Below are 18,484 nucleotides of genomic sequence, written 5' to 3' on the forward strand. Positions count from 1 at the left end.
TGTTTGTTTCTTCATTTATCCTCCTATTACAGTTCTTCCATCTTTTTTTTTTTTTCCTTATAGTTTTTTCTGAGCCATCTGTTTTCTCCTGTTCTGGGCCTGCAGTGTACTAGTCCTACAGAATGCAGATGGCTAATTTCATCTGCTGTCACTATTTTTAAGAGTAAAATACTCACCACCTGCTTCAGTGTGGGGAACCTTGATCTGACGAGATTTGAAAAGGAGCTGGCAAAGGGATTGTGAGAAGGAACTGAGAGGATACAGCAGAAGCAGAATCGCCCAGAGAAGCTGTGGCTGCCCCATCCCTGGAGGTGTTCAAGGCCAGGCTGGATGGGGCTTTGAGCAACCCGGGCTGGCGGGAGGTGTCCCTGCCCATGGCAGGGGGGTTGGAACTACACGATTTTTAAGGTCCCTTCCAAACCAAACTCTTCTATGGTTCTATGATTCTAAATCCTAAGCCTTGTGCAGGTTCTTGTATGCCTTGGCACCCATCTAGCCAGAGGGAGAGGGGATTTTGTTGGCTCTGTACTCTCCTGCAAAGTAATGCAGCAGCTGCTGGGATGCTCTGTGGTTTGTGTTGCCTGTGGTTTCTGCAGCCTCCATGCCTGTATTATTATTACAGGAGCAGTGTGTATACTAGAGGCCAAGAAGGAATTATTGTCTTTAGGAGATACAAAGGCTGCAGAGGTCTTTTCTCACCTTACTGCCTCAGTTATTCACAAGTCACTAAATGTAGGGCCTCAACTACTAAATAGAACATTTCCTTGAAAGTTTTAATTCCACAATTTTATCAGGTCCTAAATATAGAGGGACATGGGATGCCACGAGAGACATAGGCTGCAATAATCCTTCTTGCAAGATGTGGTTTGTGCTAAGCCAAAGGAGAGCCACTCAGACATGTGGATTGCAGGTACCGTCTATAACTTTATTAAATTAATGTGATACTTCAAACCCATTTTCCAGATTTTCTACATCCTGGGCAGTATAGTGTACTTATCTGTAATATGTATCTATAATCAATCTGTCATATGGTATCTGGGTATAATACACTATTGCCTAGACTTAAATTGCAAAAAAAGCCCCAAGCAATACGTTATGATTTACTTATGGATTGCATCAATCTGCAAGTAAAATTTAAGAGATCACAGTAGTCTCCTCAGAGCCCAGTTTCACTATCTAAACTTAATACTGGGATTGATGTTCAAATATTAGTATTTAGTACCAGAATCCATAGTATGGAAATCCATGCTCAAATATGTTCTCACTTTGCAATTCTTCCCTCGTGAAGAGTGCTTAATAGCTATTTCAATATCCATAAAGACTAAATTTTGATGATTCTACAGCAAGTCTCTTGCTACTCCGAGAGATGGTGTCCTCAGTCAAAATGTGCCCAAACACAGCGCTGCTGTATTCTAAAAAATACTCTTGTAAATCATAGTTGTTAAATATTTATGGAATTAAACCCTTCGGAGTTACTTACATTTCACTGCTGAAATGAAAGCCAACATAATTTGAATTGATGATTTAATCCATTGTCTTTCAAACTCAAAGTAATTTTTTAGACTTATTTTGCTGACTGTTTGAATGGGAATTGAAAAATAATGTTAGACTAGTTTATTCTTGAATGATACTGAGTAACTGTGTGTTTCAAGGTGTAAATGCACTGAAAATTAATACATTTCATTTTTAAGAGTCTGTTTAATTACCCAAATTCAAATAGAAAAGAACCTATTCTTCTATTTTATACATAATAATATGGTTTTTTAGACAATCCTTTTCAAATTAGTTCTGTCTTCCGTAATTATAGAAGAAAAGATTGTATAGTGAATAGTTCAATTGAAAGGAAAGTAAGTAACAGGTTTTCAGCTAAAAATAAAGTGATGGAAGATGAGTTGAAGCAATTTCTAGTTTTAAACACAAGCTAACTAACAATTCTCAGAAAAAAAATCCCAGACTACCTAATTCTTGGAGAAGGGAGTAACAACACCTCTTTGATGAGAATAATCTGCCAAGGTACCTATAAATTCTGATGATTTTAGGCAGGAAAGGAGTTCGTGCGGAAGGGTGCGCAGGAATGGTGCTGAGGGTGCTGCGGTTGTGCAGTGGTGGGTTCACCTGGTAAGAGAAGTTCATGCATGGTCTCCACCTGCCGGAAAGCCATGTCCTCAGCACCTGCCAGAGTAGGCACAGCAACACAGACAGCGCTCCCTCGGAAACACACAGGCACCCAGGCCTCAGGCTGCAGGGAGTGCCACAGCCTTGCACAGCGAGCAAGGGGTAGTGGTAATCATGGCTGTGTGAAGTGTGAGCAAGTGGGCGATCTGCTGAGCCTGGTGGCAGAGCTCAGGGACGAAGTTGAGTGACTAAGGCGTGTCAGGGAGAATGAGAAAGAAATAGACTGGTGGACCCAGGCCTTGAGCTCCTTGAAAGAGAGACCGGGCCAGACACCGGAAATAAAAAAAGACCACAGGGATACCCTCTCCTTGCCCTGTAGGGCTGAAGGGATGGAAGGCAGTGGCCTGCCAGAAAATGGTGAATGGAGGCAAGCCTGTGGTACGGGCAGCAAACGAGGCCCCTCCCTGCCCGCCTCCCCTCCCCTTGTACCATTGTACAACAGGTATGAGGCCCTGGGTGTGATAGAACAGTCTAAGGACAATGAGGCTGACGATCCTAATACATCACAGGAGCTGCCAGGAGCAGAAAGGCCTACCCACCACATTGAGACCACCTCCACAAGGAAGAAAAGGAGGGCTACAGTCGTGGGCAACTCAGCTCTGAGGGGCACAGAGGGCCCGATATGTAGGGCAGACCCCACTCTCAGGGAAGGGACATCACGAAGAGACTCCCCAGCCTGGTGCAGCCCTCGCACTACTACCCACTCCTCCTGTTCCATGTGGGGGGCGACGAATGTGCAGATCGGAGTGCAAGGATGATTAAAACAGACATCAGGGCCTTGGGACAGTTACTGCGGGGATATGGAGCACAGGTTATTTTTTCGTCCCTACTTCTCGTTGCACGCAATGATATCAAAAGAAACAGACGAGCTCAGTCTGTTAATATGTAGCTCCACGGCTGGTGTCACAGCCACAATTTTATTTTTTTTTAACAATGGAATGGCCTATGTGGCACCAGGCCTGCTGGCAGCAGATGGGGGTTGGCTCACTCAGAGGGGGAGAAGGGGTTTTGCCCCAAAATTAGCAGGGCTCATTAACATGGCTTTAAACTAGATTCAACGGGGGAAGAGGGTATTATCGGGTTTGCCTGTGACCAGCCAAGGGATGTTGTACCAAGAATAGAGGAACGGGGTGCTGGTGAGGGCCTGCAGCCATTTGCTCCAAAATGTGCTGGCTACACTGCAGCATGCTCAAAGTCTTACATAGACAAGCCAGGAGCTCCAGGACCAACAGGAACCAGTGAGGAAGCACCGTTAATACATGGCATAGGAATGCCGCCTGGAGGGCAGCGCAAAGTAATTACAGCTGCTCCAGCCAAGTCAGCCTCAATGAAGACATGGCTGAAGTGCCCCTATGCAAATGCACGGAGCATGGGGAGCAAACAGGAGGAGCTAGAGATGTGTGCACGCCTCCAAAGCTACGATCTCATTGGCATCGTAGAAACTTGGTGGGATGATTCTTACAACTGGAGTGTTGGCATGGAAGGCTACAGGCTCTTCAGGAGAGACAGGCAAGGGAAACGAGGAGGCAGTGTTGTCTTATATGTTAACGAGCAGCTGGAATGTATGGAGCTCAGCCTAGGGATGGATAAAGAGCCAACTGAGAGCCTATGGGTCAGGAGTAAAGGTAAATCGGGAGTGGGGACATTACAGTGGGGGTCTGCTACAGGCCACCTGACCAAGAAGACCGAGTGGATGAAGCCCTCTATAGACAGATAGGGGCAGCATCACGTTCACAGACCCTGGTCCTCATGGGCGACTTCAACCACCCTGACATCTGTTGGAAGGCTAGCAGCCAGGCATAGGCAATCCAGGAGGTTCTTGGGTTGTATTGAGGACAACTTCCTTCTCCAAGTGGTTGAGGAGCCAATGAGGAGAGGAGCTATGCTGGACCTTGTTCTTACCAACAAGGAGGGGCTGGTAGACAGTGTCAAACTCAAGGGTAGCCTGGGCTGTAGTGACCATGAAATGGTTGAGTTTGAGATCCTCGAGGCAGCGAGGAAGGTGTGCAGAAGGCTGACCACCCTGGACTTTGGGAGAGCTGACTTTGGCCTCTTGAAGAATCTACTTGGTGTGGTGCCATGGGATGAAGCGCTGGAGGGAAGGGGGGGTCCAAGAAAGTTGGTTAATATTCAAGGACCACGCCCTCCAAGCTGTTAGCTTGTTACATTGTTAGCAATGTAATTTGCCTGTTGGTTAAGCTGCTGGAAGACATTCCTCAGTAACTAGGCTATAAAACAGCAGGAAACACATGCTATGATTCTATGATTCTATGCTTGATTTGAAAAAAACAAAGCAAAACAAAACATAAATAGGAGGTTTTAATCACTGTCTTTGGGAATACATTTGTTATTTAGCTGTTATTAGTTACAGTGCCTTGTCACACTGCAGTACCTCTAACTATTAGAGAGGTTAATATGGTGCTTTTACCAAGTTTGCTGTTAGCAGAGAAGCATTTCTTTTAGATGCTGTAAGCATATCTAGAAATGCTAGAGGTAGTGCAAGGTAGTTAGAATAAGAAGTAGATTTTATACAATCTTTTTTATGAGCAGCCCCACCAAAGTTCAATTTATGAATGTACAAAAGTCTTAAAATATTCCTGTTTCTGTAGGTCTCTACTTTTTTGGTGAAGGATAGGCCCTTATGTTTATAAATATTAGAATTTACATCCAAAAACCTCATTCATTCTAAAGTTCCAAATAGTCCTCATGTTTGCATTCCCAAACTTAAGCAACTTTGTAGAATTTAGCCTGTCCATATGTCATGCAGAGTTTAATGTACCTTTTTGTCCTGTACCTTTGTTAGCGGTGTACCGTGTTTTATTGCACAGATTTTGTGATGATAACTTATATGCTGTCTTCATCTAATAAGTGTTTTTGGAAATAAAAGATGCAGCTGGGATTCTGCATTTCCACAGAAATTGCCCTTTTATTTACGTGGAGCATCAAAGTAGACAGAGTACTTTTGTCCACTGACCATAACAACACTGACAACTGATGGTAACATTACAATGAAGTGGGATGACAGAGGTAAAACATCAGCAAAAAAAAATGTATTTTGTCAGTGGATTTGTATATGTGTAGACATGTGCGTCAGGGCCTTATCCATTTCACATCAGCTTGTCACATAAATCTGTGGCATTGATCCTGCCAGAAGCACCATTCTGATCTGCAGATGCAGACACAGCTTGCTAAACTCTGCTATGATTTGCCCAAGGGATAGACGGAAGAATGCAGATGCCACCTGAGCCATTGTCAAGAAGGTACAATTAAATCTTAGATTGAATGCTATCTTATCGTTAATTTAGCCACGAGGAAAGGCAAACTATAGGCAGGATTCCCCATACCTAGTATGCAGAACTGGTAGTTAAACTTGCCATAGCTTCTGTCTCCCAGCAGTTTCTGTTCTAAGTCCTTTCAGTTGGGTAAAACAGATTTTGGTGATCAGTGTACAGCATGCCCGCCGAGAGACTGGCTCTATCTAACTGGTATCTTGTCTGAGGTAAGACATGCTAGGAGAGCTTGAATTATGTCTGCACTACAGTTACTATAAGCATCACATTCATATTTATAAACTATTCCTGGTAGCAGCAGCTTCACCATGGCAAAAGCATTTTTGCTCAAGAATGCACCTAGAATACTAGATGGTACCGATGAGGCCAGAATTTGTGTGCGGTTTTCCTTGTGAATGAAGAGAGCACCACAGCACGAAGCAGTGTGTTTGACCTCATGACCTTAGGAGCTTTTCTGATTCCTACTCCAAAATCTTTGTCTAATCCCTTTGTTATTCAGATTTTCTTCAGCATAAGGTTTTAGAAATGCATAATTCCTGTGTTATATACATATAGGATACACTATACAAACCTTCTCTTTTTAAATATTGTCAGGAACAGCCTCCTGTGGAAGAGAAAAATGCGTTAATAGTTATTTTTGTGCTTTGAAGAGCTGTTCAACAGAGCTGCTGGTTCAGAAGGCAGCTCAAGACAAGAACTGGTTGCAGCAAATCTGGAACTGATCATTTCGAATGTCAAGCTAGAGAAATTTTCTTGATGAAAGGTGGTTTAAAATGAATTAGCAAGAAAATTTCATTACCATTAGTGAAGAAGAATGGCACTGTTGGCAAACTTCTGGGCCTCATTATTACAAACAGGGAAGCAGAAGTCAGCGCATTCTTTTAGGAATTAGCTGTTAAACCCATCATCTGTAGACTACAGCACATTGTCAAATGAGTAATAGTGAACTGGCAAAAAAAAACTGGAGGAAATCCAAGGCACCAACGGCTTTCTCTCAAGCTGTCAAGACACTTGAAGTGGAATTTTACAAAGGTCTGCCCGGGGTCTGTTTCTGTTCAATATTTTCATCAATAGCTTAGATGGATGGAATAAAGGAAATACATGCAGAAGACTCAAAGCTGGGAGAAACTGTTAATTTTCTGGAGAACAGGATCTGCATAAGATATGATGAATTAAATGAACTTTGATCCACAAAATTGCTTTTGATAAAAAAAAGTGCTACATGTTGTATGGAAAATCCAATGCAGAGACACTAAATTAAAACTTGGGTAGACAGCAGCACTGCAGATAAAAAGGTTTGTGTGTTTGAGCAGATCAAAGTCCTTGAACGTAAGTCAACAATGCGGTGCTGCCGTAAGAAAGACTAACCTCAGATTCATAAAAAAAATTTCCTTGTATGACAAAAACCAGAGAGCTGAATGGTTCCATTCGGCTTGTCTCTGCCGAAGCATGGGACACTGCGCTTGCTTTCCAGTGAATAAAGAGGCAGAGAAATCTGACACAATCCATGGGAAGGCAGTAAGACATGAGAAAATTAGAAATCATGAGGAGTTTTCAAGGCCAAAAAAAAAGAGACTGAGAGGACATCTGACAGTTGTTCTGATTTTGAAAAGTCTTATGAAAAGCAATTTTTCTTTTGATACCTTGAATTTTAGATATTGGTTAAAAAAAAAGAAGCTGTCCTATGGTGTGTAAACAAAAAGCAGTTGTGCATGGCACCACATCTGCTGCCCTCCCTAAGTACTCCAGAGTACCTCCATTCTCTAAGGATTCCCTCTCTAAAGGCCTCCAGTTTATAGCCATGGCAATCCAAATACAGCTCCAATACAATATAAACAAAGAAACAAGCACTTAAATGCTGTCCAAGGAGAAAGTAAACTAGAATACTGATTTGAAAATTACATAGCTGCTCCTGGGATTGGGTAAGCAAAAGTTCTTCCAGGTCTCGCTCTCTCTTCTGTGCTAAATACAACGACTCTCTTCTGTCTCTGTTACTCGGGCTCTGCCTCAGAACAGACTAGCTAATGTTGGTGTTCTGGAGACACATACACAATCATACCACTTTCCAAGTATTTGATTCTTCCATGGCTACTTTTGGGATTCTGCTGTACCAGGGCGATTCATTATGGAACAGGTTGCCCAGAGAAGCTGTGGCTGCCCCATTCCCGGAGGTGTCCAAGGCCAGGCTGGACGGGGCTTTGAGCAACCTGGGCTGGTGGGAGGTGTCCCTGCCCATGGCAGGGGGGTTGGAACCCAATGATCTTGAAGGTCCCTTCCAACCCAAACCATTCTATGATTACAGACTAAGCTAAACCAACTTAGTGAGATTGATACAGCACATTTTTCTGTGCTGGCTGTCACCTTGCTATTCCAGCTCTGTACAAAACACTTCCCTCTTTTAAGAGAATAACAGGGTAAAGAAAAGAGTAACACCATTTTAAGGTATCTTGTGTCCAGCTGAAAATTCACCAGGAATTTGGGTTTTCAGACTACTTCTGTCAATCGTTTTATGTCAGAAGGCAAAGCATTCCTAATGCATGCATAGCAGGTAGTTGTCACAGTTAAACAGAAACCATTTTGCAGTGTTTTTGACAGTGCTAAATGTGTGGATCAATGTGGGTATTATATTTGTTGCATCTAGAAATGAGAAGTGGCAAGAACAAAAAGAAAGAGAAAAGATCTCGGGGCGGGGGGGGGGGTTAGACAGAATGGACAAGGTATTTCCTGTTTTGCATAATTCTCTAAATACAAAGTTGTGCTAACTTTTTCGTTAGATTTGGGTGTCTATTCTAGGCACAGCAACTGTCATGGGATGCTGTGCACAAACTCTGCCAGACCATGACAGCGTTTAGGCCTCCCTTTCTTGCATTTCAGCTCTTTTCTTTAGCCGGGGAAACTGCAAGTACCCTTTTCTAGCATTGTCCTTGAATGGTCATCCATCACTGCATGGAAATGTTTGAAACCTTTCTTGCGGGTGTCATGCAGGTTCATTCTGGGCCTACCGGGCAAGAGAAGAGTGAAGACCAATACACTCCCGTGCAGAATGTATGGGAACTGCACTTCTTGAGTGGGAAGAGAAAAGACAGGAAAGGGTTCTTTAATACTTGGAAAAATAACAGAAGAGACAGAAAAAGTAAGGAACAGAGTAAAGCCGATAAGGAGAGGCACTTATTTGCTGCAATAAGTTTTTCTCCTTTCTTCTTTAAGGTGTTTGTTATTCTCAGTCTCCTTCTCTCCCCCTTTCCCTTCTTTCCCTCCTCTCCCTCGCTGCCTTCCTCCCCTTTCTCCCCAAAGCAAAAGGACATTGGGCTTTACCAGGAGAAAAACTTCAGCAAAGTCATTCTCATTTCTCAAAAAACTTTTGCATACTGGTGGTGGACTGAGTCACAGAAACTGCGTCCATCTCCACACCCAAAAGATATCAGAAAACAGAATCAATTGTCAGAAGGGAAAACTGTGGGTTGGTTAGATTTGGTGGATGTTAGGAGAGCAACAAGAGTAGGTCTAATTACTGGCAAGTCCATGAAAAGAGAAATTGCAGTAACAAAGGAGAAAAGTAAAGCAAAAAGAAACACGGTCAGAGGCTGTGGTTTCCCTGCAGTGACTGTTCATGTTGTTACTTCAGCAACACTTTTTTCCTGTTGAGAAAATGACTGCGTATTCCAGAAATGTGCACACATTATGTAATACTGCAGAATACCGTACTGACTCAATAACTTCTGCACTGTTTTCCTCATGGCCTTCCCCTTCACTCTCCCGGGGTTTTCTAGGTTCTGTTGGTTCTGTTAACAGCGTGAAAAAGAAATAATTACTACACTGCTAAGCATCCTCTTTTCCCCTCAAGCTCCAAGGTAGCTGAAGGTACAAAGGCCCCTTACAGAATAAAATCTGGAGTGATTCCAGTAAATCGACAGTTTCCTAGTTGCTTTACTTTTGTTTCTGTGGCTTGTGAAGATATCAGCATGGAAGTTAATAATTTAGCAAAGAATTATGTTGTGAGCAATTGCACTATTATTACTTCCTGAGGTTTAAATAAAGAATTTTCTTTAATCAAATCCCCTTTTGCACTTCATTAGTTCAAAGTTTCTTGTTTTGAAGCTTGAATGTGAAGATCTCCTAGTCCTAAAATGTTCATCATTCTGCATCCAAAATCATTTTGAAGCTGAAATCTTTGTTGGCTTTACTTGAAAAGCTCTTTCCTGAGAGCATGCAAAACTCTCATGGTCTTATTACAACTAAAACAATTCAAGATTTTAAATTTTTGAATGAAAATGTTCAACAAGTTAAAAAATTTTAAGTACTTTGGATATTGGCAGAAAAGGGGAAAATGGGAAGAAGAAAGAAAGACATTTAAGTTCAACGTTAATTTCAATTGTCTATGTTTTACAATCACCACAATTTTTTCTTCTGGAGAGTACTGAGACTCACGCTCCGCGAAAACTAGATATTGGATTAAAATTTAAATGACTGCATTTTGTCTCTAAATATAATGGATGAACTCTTGGGAAATCGTATGTTTTCTATAGAAACTTTTGATCACTGAATTATAAAATTCTATCTTCTTTAAAATGTTTGAAATTTAGATCTTCTGGAAGTTAGGGTAAAAGTAATGCTTGCTTTTTTTTCATCTTCAAAAGAAAATGGTGTCAGCGCTTTATAGATACCAACATTCTGATAATATTTATTGAAAGAATTTTAAGCCAGTATTTTAATATGATTATTTTCTCACCATTTTCCTCATGGATCTTTTTTTCTGAATATAGCAGGGTCTTGTGTCAAACGTGAATGCAAGAATACAATAATGGCAAACCAGAATGGTGTCTCTTCTCACTGTTCTTGAGTGTCTCCCCAGTTCTGCTCTTGGCATTACCTCAGAGTGACAAATCAGACAGGGGTTTCCCCCACCCCCACCCATAAAAGTCTGTTGTCAGAAGAGCATTTGTTTCCTCATGGCCTAAAAATCCAGTTCATCTGTTCTGATCCCTGAAAATTCTCATTAACCCCCACCAGCCATGCTTGTTTATTTTCCTACCTGCTTTTTGCTGGGTTGGGGCAGGTGAGTTGTACTGTGCTCTATCAAAGTTACCCTGTTATTCAGAAAGGTTAAGGTGACCTTTCTGTTAGTTAATAAGGAAAGTAAAAACATTATTTTGCTTCTATGATGTTACATTGTCAAGTCTGGGATGCTTGCTAGGTTAAGTTGCAATATCCTAATAGAATGATATGTATTACACCTTTTGTGCTATATAATCCTATCACAAGGATTAATATAATGTTTGACTAAAGTGAGTTATGGAGCTAATAAACTTCTTCTTATGCTGGTTTATATAGTGAGTTATCTTTATCTATTTGATATATTCTTCATTTCCTAACTATGACATAAAAATGTGATTAAGGAATTGTCACTTAGGAGCTTTCACATCATGCTTCTGAACACTATCCTTCTGCAAGATTACATGAAATAATTGCTTTATTTTTAGTAATTATGTTAACTGTAACACACACACTTTTTTTTCTTTCAGAAATGACTTTAGCCTGACTAGGCAGGAGGAAACTTAGCAAAGTGACAAGTTGCACTGAACTTGAACGTAGGCACCTGAAGAAAAAGTGATGTGATGGCTCATTCCTCTTTGAGAGGAGTTGCCTATGTCTACATTTAGAGCACAATCTCTCAGTTCCCTGAGTGTTTCTCAGTATTCATGAAGTTGAGAGAAACTGAGGTGTGTCCACCATGGCTATGGCCATTTAAGAAGTCACGAAGAGAAGATAGGGTTTGTATATGTCCCTGTATATATGGTTGCAGAAAAAAATACTTGGTTTCAGCATGTGTTTAAAGTTATAACAGCAGTTGCATGTAGATGCAGACAATACCTCTCAAAACCCACTGCCTTGGTACAGTGGAAAGAAGTTTCAGTTTGATCACCGTCTGACAACTACACGTTCCTGATGACAAAAAAAAAAAAAAGAGCAGCCAATTAAAATACACATTTCAGCATAACAAAAGAACTGAAAACAAATGGTACTACATGTAAAACTGACATCCAGAAATTATCAATGCATACTCAAATGCATTAATTCTAAAGTAAGACCAAGAAATCTAATGCTAAAATTTGATGTGCATGTTTCTTAAAACTGATCCTTAGGCTACTCAAGATCTGCATACTGTTTTCCTAGTTAGACTGGTTTCATTTAGTATCAACCTATTGAGTGCTGATCAAGTAAACCACAACAACGAAATGTCTGTTTATCAGACATGGATGTGATTTGCCTGAGAATGTGTGTCTTGAACCTGAGTGATAAAATTTATGAATGTTTTTTACCTGTAAGGCATCATAGAAGAGATGACTAGTTCATTTTTTGCAATCAAAATGGTAACAGTAGAGAAGATTAATTTCTATAGTTCTATTTTTAATTATTCTGTGCTTTCAGCAATTCAGTGTGCTGCTTCCAAAATACATAGTCTGTAACAAAAAATATTTTCTTCTTCATGTGTGAGGAAATATTAGATCAAATCTGAAAAGACAGCAAAGGAGTAATTTTTCTCTCTCGAAACTTTCAGATGTTTATCTTCTGTGTTGTAAAGTAAACTTCTAAACAAGCAGGCAAATCAAATTATTATCTGTGGTTTAGATATTATTATTTAGACATTATTTTATTATGAAACAATTATTTCTGTTGTTCTCTGTAACAGCTATAAATGTTTGTGTTCAAGTAGATTTGTATTGTCTTGATAATAGGGATTTTTTTATGCCTATCATATATGGTTTAAAAATCAATGACCTTATCCATGAAACTGAGAAAAAATATTTCCTATAAGAAATACTGTACTGCATAAGCAGAAATAATCTGACTTTACCATCCTTTCACAGTTAAGAGCTGTAATTTCAATATTGATACGGACAATCGCTTTCACCACTACAACACAAACCAGGTTCTTAATACCTATAATATTAGCTTGATTATCCAAATAAACACTGAAGAAAATCTGAATTTCCTTTCAGGCTGATAATTTACTGAAAGGTTTTTTGTGGCTATTGAATGTTCAACCTAAATGTTAAAATATCACTATTTGCTGAAGGGAGTTTCTTGGAAGAATGCTGCTGATCTTGATAAGGGCAGATGTCTACTTATACACCCAAAGAACCTCAACTTAAATTAACTTTCAGTAATGAATATTTCTAATCAGCTGCATAGAAGTAATAAAGGGACCAAGAGTAATTCACAGGAAAAATTCGCCAATATCTTGTGAAGTGTTTGGAAAAAATATAAGGTACTAATAAGTCACAGACTGTAAAAGACAAAATTCTCAAGTTTATCCAGATGAATGATTCAAATAGCTTTTTTTTCTGCTATTACTGCTTCTTCTTTTTATGCATTATGAAATGTATTTAAGAAAGACACAGATGAAGAAGGTTTGCAGATGAGATATCGATAACTGAAGAGGGTAATAAAAATATAACTACAAACATTTCATCACTGCTTTAGTGACCCTAATTAAACATGAAGTAGCCTTTTCAAATCTATTTTTAACAGAAATAATTCTTAAATTGGAGGTCCAAATCCCAGGAAATTAGTCAAGCAAGTTTTTTGAGGGTTTTTTGTTTTGTTTTGTTTTGTTTTTTTTTAATTGTACAACACTCTCTCCTAGTCCAGTCTTAGATTTACTGCTTTGCTTAACATGCATCCAGGCGGGTTTTGAATATCTCCAGAAAAGGAGATGCTACCACCTGTCTGGGCAGCCTGTGCCAGTGCTCTGCCACCCTCGAAGGAAAGAAGTTTTTCCTCATGTTCAGATGGAATTTCCTGTGTTCCATTACCCGTTGCCCCTTGTCCTGTCGCTGGGCACCACCGGAAAGAGTCAGTCCCCATCCTCTTGTGACCCACCCTTTAGATATTGATAAGCATTGATGAGATCCCCTCTCTGTCTTCTCTTCTCCAGTCTAAACAGACACAGCTCTCTCAACCTGACCTCATCAGAAAGATGCTCCAGTCTCTTGATCATCTTCATAGCCCTCTGCTGGACTCTCTCCAGTAGTTCCCTGTCTTTCTTGAACAGTGGAGCCCAGAACTGGACACAGTACTCCAGATGTGGCCTCACCAGGACAGACTAAAGGGGGAGGATAACCTCCTTGGACCTGCTGGCCACGCTTCTTTTAATGCACCCCAGGAGACCATTGGCCTTCTTGGCCACAAGGACATACTGCTGGCTCATGGTCAACTTGTTGTCCACCAGGACTCCCAGGTCCCTCTCTGCTGAGAAAGTGCGGCAAGTCAGAATAAATTAAAATTTCTGTAATTTAATTCCTTTCAGCTGCTAATATAACAAAAATCATAAAAATGCAATTAGTTCAGTTGTAACAACAGATCTTTTTTAAAGTAATTCTCTGCAGTATCATAAAATGAAATCAATGTTCCTGTTTGCTTATAAGGAGTATAAACAGGAAACTTCCTCACTGCAAATGAAACTTTTGGCTTTAACTTAGTCGCTTATTTTCAAAATACCCAGTATGGCAAGAATCACATCTCATTTCAGCTCTGTTCCACAAAAGCAATGTGGCCTCAGTGGCCAGTCTGGCCCAAACCACAACACCTTGCAAAAAACTGTGCCCTTCTTCATCTGCTTGAAACATCAATCAGACGAGTTTCTGATAACATCATGGAATTGTCACTTTTGTCCACCTCCCTTCCTCGGAGTCCATTGCCAAGTGTTTTCAGACCTTTATAGAACAAACAGGTGGCCTTTCTCCTGCGCTTTAATAGGTCTGACCATTTGCTGATGAAAATTTAATCAATGAGAGAAGCTTCTGTGCAGCATGACAGCTATGGAGCCTCTTAGTGCGGTCTTGTCCTCAAAGCAAGATAACAGGGAATGACACCAGCAGAAACCTTGTACCACAATCTTGACTTTTCTTGTGATGTAATGCACCTACCAGTAAAGCTGATGTGGAAAGTATTATATTTCTGAGGGAAATCAAGGGAAGAGAGCCAGGAATGCCAATATCAGTGTGGCTGAACAGTCTGCAGGACAGGGAAAGGTGCCCTGGGCTGGTGACAACTGACACAGCCATATTATTTTTCCATTACTTTTTTGTAGAAATAATGACTTCTTTTCGATTACCCCTCTTTTTTTCCTCTTCACTGCTGTTTTTCTTTAGGAAAGGTTGCAGGGCAACTGCCTTAAAAAAAAATAAAAAAAAGATAAACTGAACAGTTAAGCTCTTTTATTGCTTATTCAAACCAATTCCTCATAAACACACTATTTGAAAGTGGCATTGACTCCCCCTCAGGAGGAACGACTTGCCTGTTCCAGGTCAGATTAAAACCTTTAAGAGAATAAGCATGTAGCAATTTAGTCTGAGCAGCTCTTTGACCCATCTGCCTTCCCCAGTGACGCTTCTGTTCCCCTGCACATACCGATCTGACTGACAGATATGTTTTTTTTAATGCTGTGCCTCCTGGGCTGCAAAGCTTCCAGCATCTGCAATCACATGCGCATCAGAGATCCCATCCCTGCCTGCATTTTTTTCTCTCTCTCTCCTTTATGTAGGACTTGGACCAGCAAATTCTCTTTTATTAAAAAAAAAAAAAAAAAAAAAAAAAGTATACTTTTGAAAGGATTTCAGAAAGGGAAATGCTTGTACCTGTTTTACAGTTAGTTTTTCATTTGTCAGGTTGTGTGATTCCCACGCAAGGGCTTACAACCAATTCTGCACTAAATCTTCAGGGCAACATTTACATAAAATTCTTCCAACTCTTTTTTTTTTTTTTTTTTTTAGGGAGGAGGAGTGGCTACAGTTTGCAAGTGTATCAAGAGTTCTTACTGTGGTAACTGTTTCTGTAACTGGAAACATAAAGCAAAAAGGAAGCAAAGGAGCCATTCTTTCAGAAGGAAGTACAAATTCACCAGAAAAAAGCATGGAAGAAATAAATGTAGTTCTCAATAATATTGAAACTTTAGAAATAATATTTCTCTTAAGATGGGTAAAATATCAGATGTAGGGACCCTTCTCTGTTCAGAACCTGAGTATTCCTCAGGTGAAAATTGGAGTATCAGTCCTTACTGCACATACAGAAAATACCTATCTTCCAAATCAAACTTAGGACTGCTGATAGAGTTCTCCTGTGGGGAATATTGAGTTTCGTCATTGACCACTGTCCTTTCGCCTTTGGCACAGCCTGCAGTTAGAGTTAAAGCTGAGAGAAAAAGTCCAGACGTACAGTATGAGTGGGTCTGAAAAGGGCTAGGCAAAAGAAACTGAGGGCAGCAAAAATTTCTCCCTGGAGATTTGTTTCTCAGTAGAAGGGCTGCCTTGTCCAAGGAACTGCCTAAGGTTAGGGCTGGGACAAAACAGAGAATCCAGAGCTTCAGCTGGAGCAGGGCTGGATAAGGACTGCCAAAGTCTTGCATGCAAATTGTTGTTAAGGGGAAAAGGAAACACAGGAGGCATACGGAGCTAGGAATCCATTGTTCGTCTAATTAATCTTTTCACAGTCTAATAGTCCAAATTGTCTAGCTAATACAGAAAAAAACTCGATAATAATGAAGCTAATCCAAGTATCTGCCTCTTTTCTCTGTTGTTTAGTCTACCCATCCAGTGTCCCTCTGGCTCCAAAGGCTGACAGTTGCAATTTTCCTCAAGAAGACTTGGGGCCAGGGAGCTAGTAACAGTTTCCCCCTTTTTTTTTTTTTGCGTTGCACCAATCACGAATCATATTCAAAATGAAGACTGCAGCCTTTCATATTCCTTAGGGAAAAAAACCAACCCACCAACAATTTTAATATGATAGCTCAGACTGTTTGCCACTATGCTAATCTAACTTGACAAAATGTGGAGAAATATTTAAACGTTTTCTTGGAATCCTCTTATCTTTCCCATCAAGTTTATCTCTGCAATATCTGCTCCAATGATCACTCAATACACATATGCACCATAAATATGACTGGCATTAGAACGTATGGTAGGGGAAAGAGAGAGATTCAACATCACATTTGAAAAGAAGGTTATTTCTAAGAGTAGCCTTATGAAAAATTATCCCTCGGGAGAGCAGTAATCGGAAGCTCAGCTCTGTGAGCTTTCCTTATATTCACATATTTCCTCATTTCCCATGTTCACTGTTAAGAGCTGGTATGAAACAGTGGGAAGAGAGCTTTGAGAAACATCATACCGCTATGTTAAGTTGAGCCCTTTGTCTCGTGTGGAGTAGTCTTTAGTGAAGAACATACAGCATAAAAAACACTTGACTAATTCCATGCTTCGGTATCTGAACGCACCTCGGGTACGCTTATTCTGGGGGACTTTATGAAAAATTTATAACATAGAGAATGTTTTGAAGTGCATTCTGAAAGCAACGTCACAGCTTGTGTTGGGTTTGTGTGGCAAGGTTTTGGTAGTGGGGGTGCTGCATGGATGTCTTCTGTGAGAAGCTGCCAGAAGCTGCCCCCATATAGGACGCAGCCAGTTCTAGATAGCTCCAAGATGGACCCACTGCTGGCCAAAGCTGAACCAAACAGTGGCAGTGGTGACACATCTGTGATAACAAGGGGTAAAAAACACTGCACAGCAGCAGTGAGGAGTAGTGAGAGGAGTGAGGGTATGTGGCAGAAACAACTCTGCAGAAATAACTCTGCAGACACCAAGGTCAATGAAGATGGAGGGGAGGAGGTGCTCCAGGCACTAGAACAGATATTCCCCTGCAGCCCATGGTGAACACCATGGTGAGTCAGGCTGTCCCCCTGCAGCCCATGGAGGTTGATGGTGAAGCAGATATCCACCCACAGCCCAAGGAGGACCTCATGCCAGAGCAGGTGGATGTGCCCTGAATGAAGCTGTGACCTCATGGAGACCCTGCGCTGGAGCAGACTCTTGGTGGAAACTGCAGCCTCACGGAGAGGAGCCCACGCTGGAGCAGGTTTTTCTGGCAGGACCTGTGCCCCAAAGGGGACCCACTCTGTAGCAGCCTATTCCTGTAGTTCTGCACCCTGTGGAGGGGACCCAGTCTGGAGCAGTTGGTGAAGAACTGCAGCCCATGGGAAGGACTCACGTTGGAGAAGTTCATGGAGGACTGTGTCCCGTGGGAGGGATCCTATGCTGGAGCAGGGGAAGACTGTGAGGAGTCCTCCCTCTGCAGCGGAAGAGAAAACATGTAATGGACTGACCGCAACCCCCATTCCCTGTCTCCCTCTGTCGCTTGAGGCAAAAGGAGGTAGAGAAATTGGGAGTGAAGTTGAGCCCGCAAAAAAGGCATGGGCCGGGGGAAAGTGCTTTTAGATTTGTTCTTCTTTCTCATTATCCTACTCTGATTTTTATTGGCCATAAATTAAATTAAGTCTTGCATCACTTCAGCCTTGAGAATAGTATTAATTTTCATGATGAAAGATGTATTAAAATATTTAAATTCCTCAGGCATATCCTTTTGTGTGCAAACCCATACTTCTGGTAAAGAAATTTTAGCATTTCTGACCTGAAAACTTACTGATTTTTACACTGTCTATCAAGTCAAATGTTTTGTCTGTCTGCAACTGCAAGGATTTTGAAGACATAGCAGTGAAACTGCACACTTCTTATTTCATAGAGACAAGTGGAGAACACTATTTCTGTAATGCTATGGAAATGTTTCTTTCCTCTGTAACATTTTTGAATGAGAAAAGCTGACTTCGGCTGCAGCAGGATGTATCTCCCTACCTTTTAATTTTTCCAGAAAGATAAACAGAAAAGAGCTAGGTACAACAAAAGTTCATAGGATTAAAGTTTAGCCGCCTTTTGTTCCACTATACAGTTGGAAAACGTAAAGTACACAATCATCTTTTATAAGTAGTTTGTTGGAGGGACACGGGCAGGGACTAGTTAAGAAATCACAAGACCTCTGCAGGGTTAGCTAACAATGTGCTTAAAAAGAGAAAGAACACTCACAAAACCTTGAGAACAAAGCAAAATATGCAACAAGCAAGTAAAAGATTTAAATACTGAATTTTAAAAGAAAAATATTTTCCCATGGTCCAATGTGTTTTTCTTGGCAGA

Source organism: Vanellus vanellus (genome assembly GCF_965231255.1).
Source record: "Vanellus vanellus genome assembly, chromosome: 4".
Lineage (NCBI taxonomy): Eukaryota > Metazoa > Chordata > Aves > Charadriiformes > Charadriidae > Vanellus > Vanellus vanellus.